The sequence below is a fragment of the Parasteatoda tepidariorum genome, chromosome 5, assembly GCF_043381705.1.
Source record: "Parasteatoda tepidariorum isolate YZ-2023 chromosome 5, CAS_Ptep_4.0, whole genome shotgun sequence".
Lineage (NCBI taxonomy): Eukaryota > Metazoa > Arthropoda > Arachnida > Araneae > Theridiidae > Parasteatoda > Parasteatoda tepidariorum.
The window spans coordinates 49794562-49815615 of NC_092208.1; positions in this window are offsets into that span (position 1 = coordinate 49794562).

A 21054-nucleotide genomic window follows, 5' to 3' on the forward strand; every position below is an offset into this window, starting at 1 on the left:
TTACAACTCCCCGAATGGCAACGCTAGAAAATCGACCAATGATTGCCGCTAAAAATGTCACACGCCAAATCTAGCTGAGGTGGCTCAACACATAGCACTTTTAAAGACGGAAACTGCAATAACCAGAGAGAGCATTCTCACCAAATGTGATCTCTTCCGAAATTCACCCTATCAGGTTGTTCAATTCATCTGCGGCAATCTCATACTATTAAGCTAGGCAGAAGTGAGTAGTCTTTGTCGATGGATCTCTATTTTAGTATTTTGTCGAAAGCGCTTTTTTTCGCGAATTTATATACTATTACAATTTTTAATAGACTTAATTATAGCCGAAATTTTAACCTTTTTAAAGAGATATCAGTTTTGGAAATTTTATCTTAAGATTTTATACTATAGCACATTTCTAATAGGTTTAACGAATTACATGTCATTTATTTGAATTCAAATTTATTTTAATGACTTAGTATCTACTAAAAAGATGTAATTTTTTTAAAAAAAAAGTTGTTATATGGATTTGAATGATTGTTTTGAATTCTTAGAATTTTGTGCATTTGCAACGTACCTAAGTTAGTAGCGAGCGAAGCAAACCTTAAAAGATTGCGTAGCAATTTTCGGGGGTTGGCGAGCGTTAGCGAGCAGGGGGCGCGGCCCACTAGTTAAATTAATTATGATCACCCAAACAGTGTGAATAGTAACCCTTTCGATCTGTTTTTCTTTGAGCGAAGTGCATTAACGATTTCGGTTTCAGATTGAAATGTTTAATTGATTGCCTATTTAAGGATGGTTTATAAGTTTTTTTTTTGACTCACCTTTATTCCTGACGTCATCAATTTTCCCTACAATTTCAACTGTGCTTCAGCTTTGGTTTTTTAAATATCGTTTTGAGCTTTTCAAAACTTTTATTATTTCTCAACAAGTTATATAATTTAGGATTCAAATTTGCTACCAGCACTTTCGCACGTTTATCGTTACTAACGTTTTGAACTTCAAGATAAGCTTGAAATCATAAGAAACGAATTCTTTAATATTTAATAAACGATAATCGAACCTTTCTAAAGTTTCATAAAATTTCTCAACACGTACAGAAGCTTTTCATCTTTTTTTTTAATTTTAGTTTCTGCTCTTCCATTTAGTGTCTTAATAAGAGCTTCATTTTTCTTAATTAGTTTTTTTACTTTAATTTTCTATTATATAAACTCAGAAAATTCCGATCTGCCTCTGCCGCGAAAATCCCATATCCAATCAATAGATTTCTTCGAGAAATTGGAGAGTCCTGTTTATTATTTCAAGGTGCTGGATTCGTCAATGCTCATCGCCAGGTTTTATGTTTTGCTACGTTGTTGAAGAAGGCTGATTGTATTCAATTAATTAGTGTTTGTCATTAACTAGACATTTGAACGACAACACTTTATTTATATAAATACACATAACACAAATTGCTAATGTTGCCGGACTGTCGACTGTTTTGATCTTGTCCCATGCAATCTCACATTTCACTTGATTAGACATAACCGACTGCCATGTATCGGTATAAAATTATATTACTTACTTCTCCATTCACTACACTTATTGAATTATCAGACTCTTTACGTACAGCCACTGTTATTTTCCCATTCTCTAGGTTTATAGAAAAAGGTCTCCGATGCCTTCGTAACAGCCCAATACTTTTTATATTTGTTACGATTGGCCAACAGATTAGATTTAGACTTATTAGAAAAATGTATCCCACATTGCTCTATAAACCTGATTTTAGACAGTTTGTAAAAAGCCTAGTAATTCCATTGTGAATAGCCATATTTAAGTTTTAATTTAATTAAAGAAAATTCTTTCTGATCAAGCAACTTTTTGCAAATTTCCTATTTAGTCTAAATCATGTAGACTTATTGTAACCAGTAAGAAACCTAAAAATTCTAAGTAGATTGGAAAACAGTGAAAACTTTTTCAATTAGCATTGTGCATTTGTAAATGTCGAATGAATTTGTAAATTGTCGCGTCGGATTCTTCTGTTGACTAAAAACATATAAATGTGCCTAATTTTAAAATCCATTAAAGTTTGAGCACTTTAGTTCAACGTTTCCCAATTCAGTTAAGCTATTATAAAATGCAAAAATATCATCATTCTTTTTGCAGTACCCTGACTTGTATTGATTAAATACGTAGTCAAAAAGGCTGATTTCACTAGCCATCGTCCGGCAACATCGTTCAACATAATTCACAGATCTAGAAATCGGTTATTCAACAATTTATAGACGAATTTCTTCTCAGCATCATCTCTGAGTACCCAGACAACTATTTCTGTCATACATAGTTTAACTATATTTTTTTGTACGGTGAGAGGTTTTTCAGCTCAACTAATCCTGTAAATTAACAAGAATGATGTTTCTGCTGGTTTTAATACCCTGTTTTTGCATATTCATGTCTTGCGTGTCCCGCAGTGGACTGATCGTCAAGACACGGTTCCCAGCAGAACATTGAAGACAAGTATCACTGGCTGCTGTCGGTAAGCGGGTGGGTGACCACTTTCATCAGCTTGAGCTGGCACCGAGGGTGCGAGGTATCGGTCCTCGTTTAACTGTTCTACTGTAAAGGGCTCTATTTCGGGCGCAGATCGCCGGACTCCCAAATATAGGAAGCCATCCCCTCTGAAAAAGATTAAAAATGCGATAGCATGTCTAGGATCATCCTCAGGGATGTTTCCCAGATCGTCGCCAATAACTCATTGTGCAGTTCTATTGCAACGAACTGTTATGTACCTGCCATGTCTTACATAGCGCAAAAAATTTCTAACTCTCAGTTCCCAAGGTTGCTACGGAAACCTGAAACGGACATCAGAAACCAGAGGTTCCGATGAACATCGCTTGAGAATAGCTTATTTAGTTTGTATAAACATTTTTCGTTTGTGGATCGAACTATAAATTGGGGTATCTTTCTATCTATGGGCAACGCTATAGTTATTATTCATTTTGCCAGGTTGTCTTAAGTAGTAATTTAAGTGTCGTTGAATAGTTAGTAATACGTTAAGCATACATTTTGAATAATTCTGTATTTTTATGAAGATAAAAACTTAAAATTATTAGGATAACAAAACAATTATTTAGAGTTTTTTTGTTCGATCCTTGCAAAATTGCTGCAGAAATTTAAAATATAAGCGATTCTATGAAGTCGCATACTGCCATACCAATTATTGGTGATGCAGCTTGCTATTTTCAGCTAATTAAGGTGATAGGATTGCAGGAGGCGTTGAAGAATTAGAATATTTAAACGCAGTTGTGCTTGGAATTTGACTGGGCTACCATTATGTTGTAAAAGATATTTTTGAAAGTTGACCAAGCTGGTAGCCAAAGGCGGCTAGTTAATAAATGTAATAAATGAATATTAAATAAGGAAACAAAAATGCAAAAAAATCTAGGTAAATTTTTTTTTTATAACATTCATTAATTTTATGCTTATAACCACTTAATAAACATGGATCCTTTTTGTTAATAAAGAACTATGCTTCTGACTTTCTGGCCAATAAACATTTTGCCAACAACAACTGGAAACTGTTTAGATCATTATCTTTTTATGTTATATAGAAATATATTTTTTAAAATAGAAATTCAGGCTTATTAATAATACTAACAAAAATGAATAAAAATAAAACAAAATACTTAGCTTTTTTTTACCATTGTACCCTTCAAATTTTATATAGTTAGTATTATCTTTTATAACTAATGAATTAAAAGCAAACAAACATACGTTCAGATTGTTTTGTGCCAATAAATATTTACTAACGAAAAATAAAAGCTGCTTTTCAGAAAGTGTATTTCGTGTTTATCTGACTTTATTTTTCGATATACGAGGAAAACATAAAGGAAAAGTTCGTGTTCTGGCAACAGAATATCCCTTAAGAGGAGGAATTGGCTGAGTCAAAAAGAACTTGGCGGCGATTAGGGAATTAACAGTAATTCTGGTGTAAGAGTACCGCTCTTCTTCGCTCTGTGACTTTCTCCCAATACTCACATCAATTCGATTCAGGATGAAAGAATAATAAAATGAGAGTGAGGGGAGGAGAAAGAGATGATGAGAGGACACGTGACCTGACAGCCACGCGCTGTTGACGCCCGTCATTCGTTGCCATGGAAACTCTAGATGCATTTATCCATTTCATGTTGGTTGCTAGATTCAGAGAGAAATCTTTTTTTGGCGTGAAAGAGTGTTTTGCTGTTGATAAAATTCATAAAAACTACAGAAATTAATTTGCATTTTATTACAAAATTATAGTTTGGCCTAAATTACTTTCTTTTCCTCCTTTAGAGCATTGAATTATATGGTTGTGCAATTGATCTAACAATGTTTGTATTTTAATTAATAACTTTTTATGACTAAATTAATAGAAGTGTGAAGAATTCTTGTCCTGTGTGTAGAAATATGCCTGTCACAAAATTAAAACTTCAATCCATACAAAATTTACACCCATGATATAAAAATGATATAATTTTTTTATTGTTCTTTATTGAAAATAAATTGACACGTATTTTTGCGTTTTTGTTTATATTGCATATTTTTGACTATACGAATTTTTGAAAATTTCGCGTTTTCGCACTCACGACTTTGCAATTAATTTTTTAACGTATTGCCATCCAGCAACAAAAGTATTTAAATACACTTTCTTGTGGTGATTTTTCTCAAATTTTAAGAAAATCAACATTAAAATATAAAATTTTTTGTTTTTAACATAAAAAAATTCATTTTTTGAAATTTTTTTTTTTTTTTTTTTTTTTTTTTGCAATTTGGACATTTTCGATTTTTTTAATGCTTCGACAGTGTGAAGTATAATCAATAATGATATTAATTGCAAATCTTTGGAATATTAAGACACTTCGTTCAAAAGATATAACAAAACAGTGACGGCGCGCACGGCGCGTATGTCTGTAGAATATGGCTCGACTGTTCTCGAACTCATCCGCTACATACTAAACTAGATCGTGATCAAGAAAATGTATTTAAATATTTTTGTTGCTGGATGGCAATACGTTGAAAAATTAATTGCAAAGTCGTGAGTGCAAAAAAGCGAAATTTTCAAAAATTCGTATAGTCAAAAATATGCAATTTAAACAAAAACGCAAAAATACGTATCGATTTATTTTCAATAAAGAACAATAAAAAAATAAATTGCATCATTTTTGTATCATGGGTGTAAATTTTGTATGGATTGCCCCATATGTGTGATGGGGAATCTATATTGGGATCAATTAAACACAGAGGACTTTTCATTTTATTATTATGTATGTATGATGGGGATATTGGAGCCAATGTGTATTAAGTTACCTTTGAAATGTAATATTAGTTTTGGAGAATTTATTCTAACGGGATAATTTCGAAAACTGTATTTTCGCTTTATTTTGTATGATTTTTATGAATTATATTTGTCATGTGCACTGAAAATAATTTCGTACTTAAATGAGATAAAAGAAAAAAGAAACTTAAAAATTTTTTTTTCAAAATGTGACCTCTTTTGAAGGAAAGGATTTTTCTTGTTCATCGATTATTGTTTTTTATTTTTATTTCCTTAATTTTTTTAAACGTTTTTTTGTCACAGGAAATAAAATTCTTCTCTTTTAGAAAAAAGTTTCGTCGCGAAATAAATAAGTTTCGACAATACGTTAAACTTCTACGTAAAAATATTTTTGTTTAGAAGCTCAATAAGTATGTTCTTTTGCTTTACATACAAAAAATATCTAAAAGATCTTAGACAGCTTAAAATAACTCTTACGTTTTCTGTTTGTATTTTGTAAAACAAGATGTAACTGACTCAAAAAATTGAACTGAACTTATATTGCAAAGAAAATGTGAAAACTTTTTTAACATAGGGTTTAAAAATGTAATTCTACAGAAAATTTGTTTGAAGTCACAGTTTTAAAAGAAATATAAGTTATTTTTTAGCAAAGAAAATGCGTACATATAGAATTTTTTTTGAATATTAAAAATATTTTTCTATAATAATGTATTTAATCTAAAAAAAAATGATCTTAATCAGCATTGTTATAAGCCTCTATTACTTTTATTATTTGCTTCAGTAAAAATGTTTTCTTTATTTTCTTGATTATAATTAAGACATTAAGACTGCAAGAAGTTGTCTGTAATCTTGATATTCAAACTTAAAATGTCGTTGTATTTTTTGTCGTTGTATTTTTGAAGTCACAGTTTTAAAAGAAATATAAGTTATTTTTTAGCAAAGAAAATGCGTACATATAGAATTTTTTTTGAATATTAAAAATATTTTTCTATAATAATGTATTTAATCTAAAAAAAAATGATCTTAATCAGCATTGTTATAAGCCTCTATTACTTTTATTATTTGCTTCAGTAAAAATGTTTTCTTTATTTTCTTGATTATAATTAAGACATTAAGACTGCAAGAAGTTGTCTGTAATCTTGATATTCAAACTTAAAATGTCGTTGTATTTTTTGTCGTTGTATTTTTGAAGTCACAGTTTTAAAAGAAATATAAGTTATTTTTTAGCAAAGAAAATGCGTACATATAGAATTTTTTTTGAATATTAAAAATATTTTTCTATAATAATGTATTTAATCTAAAAAAAAATGATCTTAATCAGCATTGTTATAAGCCTCTATTACTTTTATTATTTGCTTCAGTAAAAATGTTTTCTTTATTTTCTTGATTATAATTAAGACATTAAGACTGCAAGAAGTTGTCTGTAATCTTGATATTCAAACTTAAAATGTCGTTGTATTTTTTGTCGTTGTATTTTTGAAGTCACAGTTTTAAAAGAAATATAAGTTATTTTTTAGCAAAGAAAATGCGTACATATAGAATTTTTTTTGAATATTAAAAATATTTTTCTATAATAATGTATTTAATCTAAAAAAAAATGATCTTAATCAGCATTGTTATAAGCCTCTATTACTTTTATTATTTGCTTCAGTAAAAATGTTTTCTTTATTTTCTTGATTATAATTAAGACATTAAGACTGCAAGAAGTTGTCTGTAATCTTGATATTCAAACTTAAAATGTCGTTGTATTTTTTTATGGAATTATTCCAAGTACTAACGATTTAGTACTTGGTTACGTTGTTCAATAATTTTTTATTTTAATTGAGGAAGTGAAATCCTTCAGAAGAAATTTTAAACTATTTTATTAAATTTTTAAACTTTTTAACTTTATAGTTGCACATTTGCGCACAATAGCATTGCAGCAGTTATTGTTGTTGACGCATGCCTGTTTAGGCAGAAGTGGTGCGATTGTTCTTGTTTTCCAGTGGCGCCATCTATGGCCAAGAATTCGACTTCTACCACACCATACGTCTCACCCGTTTATAGGGCGGACGCATTCATACATTCATTCATTCATCCACAGATCGTAATTTTGACCTGAATCGGAGAACGATCGATCTCCAATCCAGTACCCCAAGAGGTTTTGATTTGTTACGGGAACATGGAGGACTTTTGCGACTCGACAGATTTAATGTGCATCAGTCACTTTAAAACACGGGGAGTCTTCGGCCGGCGAGGTTCGAACCCACGAACTCTCGGACATGGGCCCAGCGCCCTACCGACTAGGCTATCCCGGCCCACAGCAGTTTTTAAACCAATGGATGGAACATTTCTTGTTCAAGTATAATTCTGCTACAGCTGTAAGTAAATGCGCCCAAACTGCATGTATATCGTTGATTTAGTTTTAATTAAATATAATATTATCGTTAAAAATAGTATTCCATTAAATTAATGGACAAAAAGTATTTTAAATAATTAAGTTTTCAAGTTCATTAAAAAATATTTGATGTTATAAGCCATTAAGTAGTTGTTTTAAACAATCAATACATAAAAATATTTTTTTAACTTTACATCTATTGATGCTTTTATTTCAGCTCAAACTGCAGCTTACGTGATAATCGTAAATAATATTACGTTGCTCAAATCATTTTTTTGTAATATTGTAATAGCATATTCAACAGAACATAGAAAATTTCACTCCAGAAACATACAGTATATGTAAGAGAATTTCTGGGCCTTTTGGTCATCGGTGACCTCTTTTGTGATAGCTATACACTTTGATGTCTTGCTCCAAAATTTTATATTGGCTTTAACAGTAAGTCCCTTTTGGAATTATTATTAATTTTAAATTTTATGAATCTCATTGGGGATGCTGAGCTATTTGTTCTTGCACGGGCACATTTTGCGTTCATTTATCTACTTCGTATTTTTTACTTTCCTACATATTTAAAATACTTAATTTATTTTTTTAAATTTACACGTCATCGATGTTGCGATATTTTCTAATGTGTATCAATCTTTATTTGTTTTAATTCTACTTTACTGTAATTTTGTAGTGTTTTGTTCTCTTGTGGCAACGGATCAGACCCTCATCCGAAAACTCCTCCGAGGGTAGGTCGGTCACTATTAATCTTAGAGATTTTAAGGATAATTCAATAAGCCTATTGTATTTGATTTTATAAGTAGCTACAAATCTCTTTAAGCTACACACAATACAATTAAACAGTATCAAGTTAAATTTATTCAGTATTTATTCCTTGAATTAAGTGAAATATCAATGACGTTATTAATTTTAGGAATTTACTTCAATATGTGTTCTTACTTCTTATTGACTAGGGAGTTAAATTTTCACACCCTGCATGCTTCGCTCGGCAGTCTAAGTGATTACTTCGCAATCCTTTTTAATTTCTTTAAAGGTCTATAATATCAATATAAAAAATTCAGTTTCAAAATATTTTATTTCCTTTGTATAGAATTGGTACCATAGATTTAGTTTCCGTTTAGTTTGGGATAAAGTCGATTACCATTTTAATTCCTTCCCCAAACATTTCGTTAAAATTCTTATTTAATTTTTGTTGCTGCGAAAATTCATTTAAAATTTTCTGCCAAATGATTGTTTAGACGTAGTGCGAAAAAACAATTCCTAATATTGACTTTGAATCTTAAATAGTCATTATTTCATTGCATGCGTTGATGGTAAACAATTTTACATGAAATCTGACTTAAAACTGGATAAAATTTATGACAATACTTCAATTGAGGAATACGGAATGTGTGACGCAATAAAGTAGAAAATTAAAAGAAATTTTACTTACTAAAATGTTTAGCGATAACCTTATATCGTATAACAATTTAAATTGGAAGCGTTTTTTTAATCTCTTTTGAGTACTTTATATTTTTACAAATTTCGGTATAAATAGTAAGATTTATGGAAACATCTATGATATCAAGATTAAGAATAATATTAAGATTTCGAAATCGTCTGATCTCTTTCACTCTCTCCCGTATTTTTTTCTTATTTTATTGATTCATTTTACTCTCTCTCTCTCTCTTTCTCTCGTATTTTTTTATTAATTAATTTTTTGTTACTTTTTGTCATCAGGTCAATTGCGAGTTTATGAAGTTAAGACCTCGACTGGAGTTTACATGTTTTTTTTTTTAACATCAATGAATAAATAGACATTATTTAAACAGAAGAAAAAAATGTGAGAAATTTGTGAATAATAAAAAAACAAAAACACGTCAAATTGCAGTTACTTCCGAAATAATTGAACTCGAGTTAAGTTCATGAAAGAAAATGTCACTTTTAGAATGTCAAATTTCAACTCAAGTTGCTGTTGTTGTTGTTGTAGTTCATTTACGTCGCACTAGAGCTACACAATGGGCTATTGGCGACGGTATGGGAAACATCTCTGAGGATGATCCGAAGGCATGCCATCACAATTTTGATTCTCTGCAGAAGAGATGGCACTCCGCTACGGTAGCCCGACGACCTGCATGCGAAATCGAGCGCTTTTCGGTAGAGCAGTTTAACGAGGACCAATACCGCACACCCTCCGTCCCTCCGCAGACTGATCCAAGTGGTCACCCANTGAGTACTTTATATTTTTACAAATTTCGGTATAAATAGTAAGATTTATGGAAACATCTATGATATCAAGATTAAGAATAATATTAAGATTTCGAAATCGTCTGATCTCTTTCACTCTCTCCCGTATTTTTTTCTTATTTTATTGATTCATTTTACTCTCTCTCTCTCTCTTTCTCTCGTATTTTTTTATTAATTAATTTTTTGTTACTTTTTGTCATCAGGTCAATTGCGAGTTTATGAAGTTAAGACCTCGACTGGAGTTTACATGTTTTTTTTTTTAACATCAATGAATAAATAGACATTATTTAAACAGAAGAAAAAAATGTGAGAAATTTGTGAATAATAAAAAAACAAAAACACGTCAAATTGCAGTTACTTCCGAAATAATTGAACTCGAGTTAAGTTCATGAAAGAAAATGTCACTTTTAGAATGTCAAATTTCAACTCAAGTTGCTGTTGCTGTTGTTGTTGTTCATTTACGTCGCACTAGAGCTGCACAATGGGCTATTGGCGACGGTATGGGAAACATCCCTGAGGATGATCCGAAGGCATACCATCACAATTTTGATTATCTGCAGAAGGGATGGCACCCCGCTACGGTAGCCCGACGACCTGCATGCGAAATCGAGCACTTTACGGTAGAGCAGTTTAACGAGGACCAATACCGCACACCCTCGGTCCCTCCGCCGACTGATCCAAGTGGTCACCCAGCCGCACACTGACCGCAGCCAGTGGCGCTTGACTTCGGTGATCTGCTGGAAACCGTGTCTTAACGACCAGTCCACTGCGGGATTAAACTCAAGTTGCATTCCAACCAGATGAGGATTGGTTTTCCTGGTATTTTTACAAGTTTAACCATTAATAATTTTCAAACAAATAATACAGTTTAATTTTTTTTATTCCCACTTACTCTTTGTACAGTTTTCTACACATCGTACATCGTAATTTCAAGATTCTAAGGATTATAGTTTTAGCTCAGCAAAACAAAATATTACGTAAAGTTGAGCACCCTCAAACAGCGCTTACGATTTCTTAATATGGAAAGAAAATATTTTATTTAGTTCAAATTAAGTACCAATTCTCTTAAATGATACATTCTATATTTTTACACAACGATTCTTTCTCCGAGATTTTAACTCTTTCACAATATATTTGTTACATAACACGAAGTCAGGTATAATGCATCTAGGTCTCCAAGTACACAAAACAGAAATATACCATGTTTACAATAAAATACATAAACAAATAAATAAATCTAAGTTTAGTAATAGACGTAGATGAGAGAAAATTATATTTCAACAGATTTGATGTGCGATACGGGGCTGTATTTAATTAACTTCACGAAAATTAACACTCTAACTTACGTGGAGAAACTTCTTTTTTCTTGAAGTGCAAGTACCCACTTCAGTATATATATTTCTTTTATTTAGCATATCAAAGTGCTTTTGAGTTTTAAATTCAATTTTTTTCGAAATGATTGAATTGTTTCTATGTTTTTAAACGTAAATTAAATATTCAAAAACATCTTAAAAACTAATTTTAGATATGCCTTTTATGACATTTTTATTTCCTTGAAGAAAGCGCAATTTCGTCGTTGTGATCGAAACATGGAATATAAATGCGCAGTCTTAAAGCATATCCTAAGGCTTTTAATACCTCATTTTCTATGTAAATTGTTTTGATAGAAATTCTAGCTTTTGTTTTCTCTACAGTTCAGTAGAATTGAATTCTGTTTATCGCTTTTGTTTTTATCCAATATTTGTTATCGAATGGATCGCAAATAACTTGTAGTTTTGTATTTAAAAAATATACTGACAAATAACAGGTGAATTTAAGATTTTATTCAAGAGCAAAACTTCTTCGTGTAAAATGCTTTCAACTGCATATATCAATGAAAATTTTACCTTAAATATAAAAAAATTTTTTTGTTAAAAATTCCTTTCCCTCACTTATTAGTAAAACTTTTAACTCTAACAAATTTTATTCTCAAATATTCTTTTCTTCGTACATTTTTAGAAATATTTTTCTTTAATTATGAAATTCTATACTTTTTGTTTTATTTTTGTCTTTATTTTTATGTTTGTGACTTATTAATTTTTCTCGTTATTCGCTATTTTTTTTTTCATTTTTTAAAAACAGATTTAAACATAAGAGATACAAAAAGTTTGATAGCTATTTCGGACTTGAAAACAAGCGATAAAAATAAATATCTCCTATCTTCGATTCAAGAGAAAAAATATAATTTACGTTAGATTTTACGATCAAATCAAGACAATGAAAAAACCAACATCATTAAACCTTGAAATTTTGATATATCTCACCGAATAAAAAGAAAACAAAAAAAAAACAGATGCAATAAAATTGTTATTTTAGCAGTTAAATTAGTTTAAAAATGGTTTAGAAATATTTTCTTTCTCTGAGTTTTAACCGATAAACACATTTTATTCTTAAAAATGAATTGTGTTCCGTTATTAGTAATGAAAATAACCATTTTTTGTTATTTTATTAACATTATTATTTCATTATTATTGTTATTATTTTAATTCAAGCGGCAATTTTTTTTCATATCTATATATCAGATATTTAAAATACAAAAAAAAAAATTTCTTTTCAGAAAAAGCAGTTTTTACATTATACTCTTAAATATACGATGGCTCCAAATAATATTAATCTACAAAATTAAAAAGAATAGAAAGAATATTGTGTACAATTTTTTGTCTTGAAGTATGTATTGCAAATCTGTTTGCAATATAATCTCTGTACAAATCTTTTTACGCCGTCATTTAATAATGCGTCATTTAGCTTATTGAAAAAGTCTCAAGTATTCTCTAATCAATACTTTTTAAAATTATTGCATTTAGCCCACATACCTATAGGGAAATTAGAAAATATATCATTCATTGCTGAAATAGAATTATATATTCCAGCAATTTTCAATAAGCTCAAAGTATTAAATGATTACTGTAAACAGCAATTTTAAATGTTTATTCAATGAGCAATCAGCAAATTCAGCCTGAGTGATTTATTTTTTTCACATTTCCACGGAGTAAAATTTTTCCATTTACCTTTGACATGTCGATTAGGAGTCAATCAAATGTGTACCCAAGTCAAAATTCTTGATGATCGCATTAAAACATTTTGATGGTTTATGTTGGTTACAGTGTGATTCATTATGGTTCAATATCATTTGATGCCAACTTTATTGGATGGTTCAATATCATATCATTGAAAGATTTGATGACTGATGATATACTGTATTACTATCGCACACGTTGTAACGATCTAACGATAGNTTATGCGATCATGGTTTTTGATATGCCAACAAACTTCCATCATTCCATGATGGAAAATGCTACTTTAATACTATGATGGTTAACCATCAAGCGAAATGTGATTCTTAAGACCAACAATCCGCGATGGTTCATGATGATTTTTACTATACATTTCCATAATGGTTTAACGAGAATATTTGTTGGTTCTCACGAACATACCATCAAAAAAATTTTTTTTATGTTGGATTATCATGAATCAGTCTGAATTCCTACATTGGGATGATGGTTGTTCATGATCGTTCCAACATTTGATTTCTAAAATACTATGATGGAAATTCATGATTGTCCATAAAGGTACAACAATGCATTTCTATGATGGTTTAATAATAATTATTGTTGGTTTATCAGGAATACACCATCAAAACAATTTATTTAAAATATTGGCCCATCAAAAATTAGTCTAAATTCTTACATTGCTTGATGGTAGTTCATAATCGTTCCAACATTTGATTTCTAAGAAACTATGATGGAAATTTCTGATGGTTCACCATGAACAAACCATCAAAACAAGTTGCTTATTCTTATGTTGGACCATTATAAATCAGCCCGAATTTCCACAATGGGATGATGGTTACTTTTGTTGGTTACCATCAAAAATACAATGGTTCATGATAGAATTATTAATGGCTACCATCAATTCCATAGATGGAAAACCATGAAAAAGTTTGACTTGGGTAATTAATCAGATCAAATATCAGATGAGCAATCAGAAACACTTCACCTTAAAATAACTTCTGATAATATGAGAAATAAGCTCTATATCAAACGTTTTCAAATATTTTAAAATATCAAAGCTACTAATTGCTTACTTTCAAAATACAAGGCTTATAGCAATACCGATCTTAATATGGATTTTCCGTGAACTTGTGAAAAATGAATTAAAAAAACAAAACAAATAAATTAGGAGTTGCATAGCAATAAAATGATTATAAAACAAAATACGCTATCAAAATCTTTCAAACTCTAAGCGAAGAATTTGATAATATTAAAACTTAAAAGGTGATTATTAGATATATCATCAAATTGTTTATCATAATCATCTTTCAACTTTTCTCTGTTTTTTTCCTGGACATAATGAGCATACTTTTTTTTTATGAGGGATTCTTAAAATATTCATTAAGCGGGGCACTTTATTTGATCTTTTATGATATGTTATTCCTTAATATGTCATTGTTGCCGTATGCCCTTAAGGCAAAGAACTCAAATTCTGCCCCACACATGCGTCTCAACGCGTTCATAGGGCGCACACGTTCATAGCCAATAAAAGAAGGACTTTTTAAATGAATTTTGCAACGATTGTAATTAACTTAGTTTAATCTCTCTCTCTCTCTTATTTTTTAAATTATCCATAAATTGCTAACCTCACAACTTGAAAAAAAAAATCTTCCATATTTGATACAGTTTTGATTTTAAACTACTTGAATGCAGTTTTTGTTGCTTATAGGATTTTTAAAATTTTTTCTTCTTCAAAAAATGGTGTTGTTACAAAAGAAAATTAAAGTTTGTTAATTGCTACGAAAAAAAAAGAAAATAGCATAAAATAAGTTATATTTTCGTGGATTACTCTAAACAGTCACCCCAATTAAAAAAACCCCTGCGTTTCATGAAAACTATATTTATTGCGAACATTTTGACAAAATTTAGAGTAAAAAACTTAGACTATAAATAGACTAAAAAAATTGCACTAAGAGTAACAGAAATACCTATAGTTTCGAGTAAATTGCGTTGAAATTTTTGTGACCAATAATCCATATAAATATTTAAAATTTTGCCATTAACTACAATGCATAAATACTAAATCCATAAAACCTCTCTTCTCCATCATTTTCAGCAATCTCATGTGCTAGTCCAGTTACTTTTTTGCCAATGAACCCTCATGTGAACTTTAATATCTTTTTAGAGTAGCAACCAAAATTCTGCGATAATTTTTCTTAGAACATAATCTTTGGCTGCTGGGCCTACATTTATTTCTTATTGTTCCATTACTGTTAATAACCCTTTTAAGCCTTTCTAAAAATTTATTACGGCTAAATAAGTGGCCATTTCAACTATTTATATTGAAAGTACCATTTGTACCAAACACTATTTGTAACAATTACCAAAAGTAATTGTTTTTCTTATATAATTTAAACAAATTATTTCAATAAAATAGCTAAAATAAGGATATATTACTTAAATGTTTTGATAGGAGAGAGCAAAACAGTTAAAAAGCTGAGCGTACAATTTCTCATGATCATGCATTCCCATGTCTCGTGCCGGGCTTGACATAATAAACTGTAACTTTCACACTTTTACGAAAATCAATTCAATATATTGATATAATAATTTTAAAGGGAATAATATTTTGGTGGATGTCAGAACTAAAAACATCAAAACGAAGTTGATTGCATTATAAAACTAGAAGGAAATTGAAGTCTGACATTGTTAATGCCTTTCAGATTCTTACCGCAAGAAACTGAGAGCTAAACTAAGTCTTACAAAATGCTATATTTAAACAGTATTACTATTCATATAAACATGTTAAGCATAAATGGTTTTTAAATCCCTTGCTTGTTAAAACCTTTTTTTAACAGGACAGATTATATATATTTAAAAAAAAAAACAAATTTACCGTATATTAATCCCTGCACCAATAACGAATCATTCAAAATAAATTTTTAAAATGATATATGAAAGAATGAAATTAAATATTAAAACTATTTGCAAGAAGCATTAGTTTCTGTGCTTAAAAGTTATAGCATACAAGAAACACATTTATTTTCAATTACTTGCTTTATAAAATATTTCCTCTTTAATTTCTCAACTGCAATGAATAAGTAATTTGGATATTGAAATTTATTAAGAAGCGATTAATAATTTTTTGAAAAATGAGTATGTATGATGAAAAAACAACTTATTCTGCACTTATTGGAAATGCTTGTTTATTGATTGTGACATTTTTACATTAAATTGACCATTTTTCATTACATTCTGCCTCTTTTAATCAGCAATTATTTTAATTATAAATTATTTTTAGTGAATTAGCAATTTCGTATTTTAATGAGGGTTAATAAAAATACTCTCTTTCCCCCAGAGACTTTGAATTTTATGATTTTCGTTATAATAATTTCTAATTTAATGTTTTATTTTTCATTTTAAGTAAAAAAAATATTTAATCGTTCCTTAAAGATTTTTATTGAGTAATAATTTACTTAATTTCAGAGTTCCTTATTGCTGCTATGTTATTATGGAAATAATTTTAATTTTTTATTTTTCTAAATTGCGTCTTTTTTTTGAATTATTAATATTAATAATGGTAAAATTTCTTTAAAAAATATTATTCTGCGAGTTTATTCCCTCTTATCCTGTTAGAAATTTAATTATTTTAATTTCAGGTTATATTTTGGAAATAAATTATTGAATGTTATGAGGCGGATCTCTCTCTATTTCAAATAATCGTAAGAGCCGTTGCTGCACTGTTTTGGGTGTTCAACTTCAAAGCTAATTTTAATACACAATAATAGCAGGATAATTTTGCTAATACACACTAATTATGAATTAAAATTAATAAAAGATTATATTTGTACAAGAAAACTTATAGGTATCTAGTTATCTAGAATAAGATTTTCTTCATGTGCAAATCCAATTCAGGAAAATCCCTGACAACTAAATATTAAAATTAGATAAGTGCGTTATTTTAAGTAGTTTAAATTTTTATTAACAACCAACAACCTCCTCAAACATTTAATTAAATGATTAATATTGTTACATAAATGTGGATAATTTCTAAAAAAATCATCAAATTGAAATGTTGCGCTTGAAATAGAACTTTCTATTAATTATAAATTTCGAATTTTCCAATATATTACCTTGCACAAATTCGGTTTTTGGGTTAATTCAAGTTAACGGGCAAATCAAAAGTGGTTCTTAACTTTGTGAATGCTTCTTAAAAATATATCCCACTATTCTCTATGTACGCTCTAATTTCATATTTTTTATATAAATATATAATATAAATATATATTATAAATATATAATATAAATATATAATATAAATATGTAATATAAATATATAATATAAATATGTAATATAAATATATAATATAAATATATGATATGATATAAATTTAGAAAATATATAATATATTCACGGAACGCAAAGCCACAGCAGGGCTAATTAATTGGATTGGTTAAGTCCCAGCTGACAGCAACAAGGTGAAAAATCTTAAATATTTATTTAAAACTTACTGTAAATTTTAAACAAAACTTAACAGTTAAAGTTAAGATTTAGAATCTTACTCTTTGGTCCCATTTTTCTGCAGTTTATTAATTTCTTTTTCAGGCTGGACACGAAAATTTATAATTGCATAGTATTTTATTAAAAAAAAACTTACAATTTAATACAATTTGTCTTAAATTAAACTTTTTTATTCCTGAATTCCTATTGATGTGAGTTTTTGTGTATTTCATTAACTATTAAAATTTTTTAACTATATGTTTACCCTCCAATTGATTCTCTTCTCCTCAAGGAAAAATGCTTTAATTGTGATTTTATTTCAAGAACTATGAAAATATTTACTTTTAATTATGGTCTCTCATCCACCTGAGTAAAATATACTTCACATATACTAACGAGACAGCGGAAGAATTAATTTAATGTTGTGGCTATAAAGATACTTTTATCTTGACCAGTATAATACTCCCCTTGAGAATAATTTCTTAGTTAGAACAACGATAATTAAACAAAATAAGTTTTGTAATTAGAGATTATGGTTATCGTAGTCAGGTATACAATGGTGTAAGATTAAAAATTTAATTTAGATGCCTAACTAATTTATTAAAGATGATGCTTTCTTTATAAAGTTATCTTTAGTTAATAGAAAATATCGTTGTTAAATACTGTAACATTGAGCAGTATTTAAGGTATGCATTAAAAAAAGAAGTTTTATTAAAACTGAAACAATTGATGTAATAAGTAAAAGTGGTTAGATATATTATCAAATTGCATTATAGCTGTAATACATTTTCCAAAGAATGCATTACAGCTGTGTTAGATTAAAGTTTTAAAAAATTGGTTGTTAAAATTTTATAATAGTTGGAGCAAATTTGTTGCTATAGTTACAACTCCAATTTAAAAAAAAATCTGTGACGAACGATTGTAGTACTGACTGCATATATACTGAATCATTTATGTTTGTGGTAATCACAAATGGATAATTTTCTTTAAAAACAGAATGGAAATGAAGTATTTTTGCTACAAAGTTTTAAGCTTTAGTATGGATCTTAGAAATTACAAAGACGTAATTTTAAGAGACATTAACAATGGAATAAGTTAAGGGAAATAACCCCACTATAGCACAATATTTATAATATCAATATAGCAGTATATAATAACTCCAAAGTAGCCGAGACAAAAATATATTGCAGCAATAATTCAAATCCATTTCAATGTATAATTAATATTTCTCATTTATGAAACACATGTTAACAAAAGTTAATAAATTAATATGAAACATTAAAACGCATTTGACACATTATATTATAATTTCGCACAAAACAATTTAATAAATGATATCGATTATGACAGTGTTTCAGGGAAATGAATTAGATATTCTACATTATTTCTATTAATGTATTATCCTATTATTCATGTAATATGAGCATATTTAAGGCTATCAGTCATTACACATTCAGGATTAATTTGAATTCAATCTAGGTATTTAAATTCCGTAGATGAGAAATGTTGGTTTAGTGGATTATTATTTCGCATGCATTGGATAATTTTAATTGAATTAAACAGAAGCAAATATTTAGGAAACATTATATCTATTGAAGCCAAACTGATCGCTTGAATATAAAGTAGGTGGATAAAAACTAGAGAACTTCTATGTTGATATTAATGTTTACATTTGAAAAAAGAAGTTTAACTAAAACTGTTTTGATATACATATAAATGAAAATATAGAATAATAGTTTTTATTTATAATAGTTTTATAGAATAATAGTTTTTATTTACTTTTATCTCTACTGATTTAGTAATGTGAAAAATGCAAAATTTGCACAGTGTAAAATAAAGATTAACTTTCTTGTAAATTGTAAAAATTTTTTAGTCATTTCATTTAGTCATAGTTTCACTATTTACATAAATAAAAACAGTTTCTGCTACTTCAGTTCGTTACATTAATCATGTATGAGAAATCGGAAAAAAAGAATATTTGCAACTTCAGAAGAACATCATCAAAATATTAAACGTGAAAAACGTATTTGTATTATAAAATATCTGTAGTTCTATCTCATTAAAAATAACTTATTGTATTCAAGTTGCGTCAATTTTTAAGGAAAAAAAATATTTAAAAATATTATATCATTAAAATTTAAAAGCTTTCTAGTTTATGATATTTTTTATTCATTAATTTAAAGGTTTGTAGAAAATATCTCCGAAAAATTAATGAGATTAATGGTTCTTAAAATGAGTAAAAAACTGAGTTTCTATTTAAATTACTTTACGAGAAAAGATGCAATAGATTTGTTTTGCAGATTTTCAAAAAATTCTGAATCTTAACCAAGATCATTTCACTTTTAAAATGTTATATTTCGGAAATTTTTTTTACAATATGTATTAAATTTTTGAAAACTTTTTAAGAATTTTATTATAACCATTCTCAAACACTTTTATTTCTTGATTTTACGATATTTCTTTAATTAACCTCATTTAGTTTCGTAAGTTTATCAGATATACTCAGCGATTTTTTAAATGTTTAATTTTTGTAAACACTAAAAAGTTGAAAATTTTAGAATTTTTTATACATCAGTAGAGGAAAAATGAGCGCTACACCCCACTTTTAGTGTTGATGATCTCTCGTCTGAAGGATGAGTGCTACACCCCACTGTCTCACCATGGATGAGAGTTAAGCACCACTGATAAGCTCTTAGTAGAGATAACGTAGCATAATTTTTTACGTAACATGGTTCGGACTAAACAAATACGTCTTAAAAATTTCGGTATTTGTGACTAAACTTAATTTTTTATGATTTAAAACTACGGGTTTATTTGAAAATTTTGACGCTAAAATTTTAGTCTGAAACGAGTTTCAAACGAATACCTCATAGCAAATAATTATTAAATTCGCAAAGTCTCCTCTATTATCTTAACCATAATAAATGTTCCTATTGTCTCATGGTTTAAACTAAACAAATCCTTCGTAAAAAATTTTAGTATTTATTTCTTCACATCTATGGATAATTTTGAAAAATTTGATGACTACTTTGCATTCCAAAACAAGTTTTAAATGAATTTCTCTTTGGAAAACTTACAAAAAATTCACAGAGTGTCCGCCTTCATTTTTATGAGTATGCTCTTGACGTAGCATTGTTTGGACTAAAAATTGCTTCTTAAATATCTTGAGTTCTAATTTTTTTGACATATACGGATAGGTTAGAAAGAATTGATGCTCTTCTTGTAATCTTAATTAAGTTTCAAATGAGTTCCTCATTGCAAAAAATTTAAAAATAATTGCAAATTGTCCTCTTTTTCCTCAATTATACATAGGCTCTTAACACATCCTTGTTTAGAGTAAACGAAACCTTCTTAAAACTTTTGATTACTTTTTTCTTGACACATATAAGCATTTTTGGCAAAATTGATGCTCACTTTGTAATCTGGATCACGTTTCAAAGGAAATCCTCCTTGCAAAAATTAATAAAAAATTCATAAAATTCAAAAATTTTTTAAAAAATAACATATATATTGTCACGTAGAATAACTAGGACTTAGTCTACAAAGTTGAAGAGCTTTATTCAACACCTACAAAGTACAGTGAACAAAGTAACTGGGCCTCGGCTAGAGACATCCAGTCTTTTATAGGAATAATAACAGG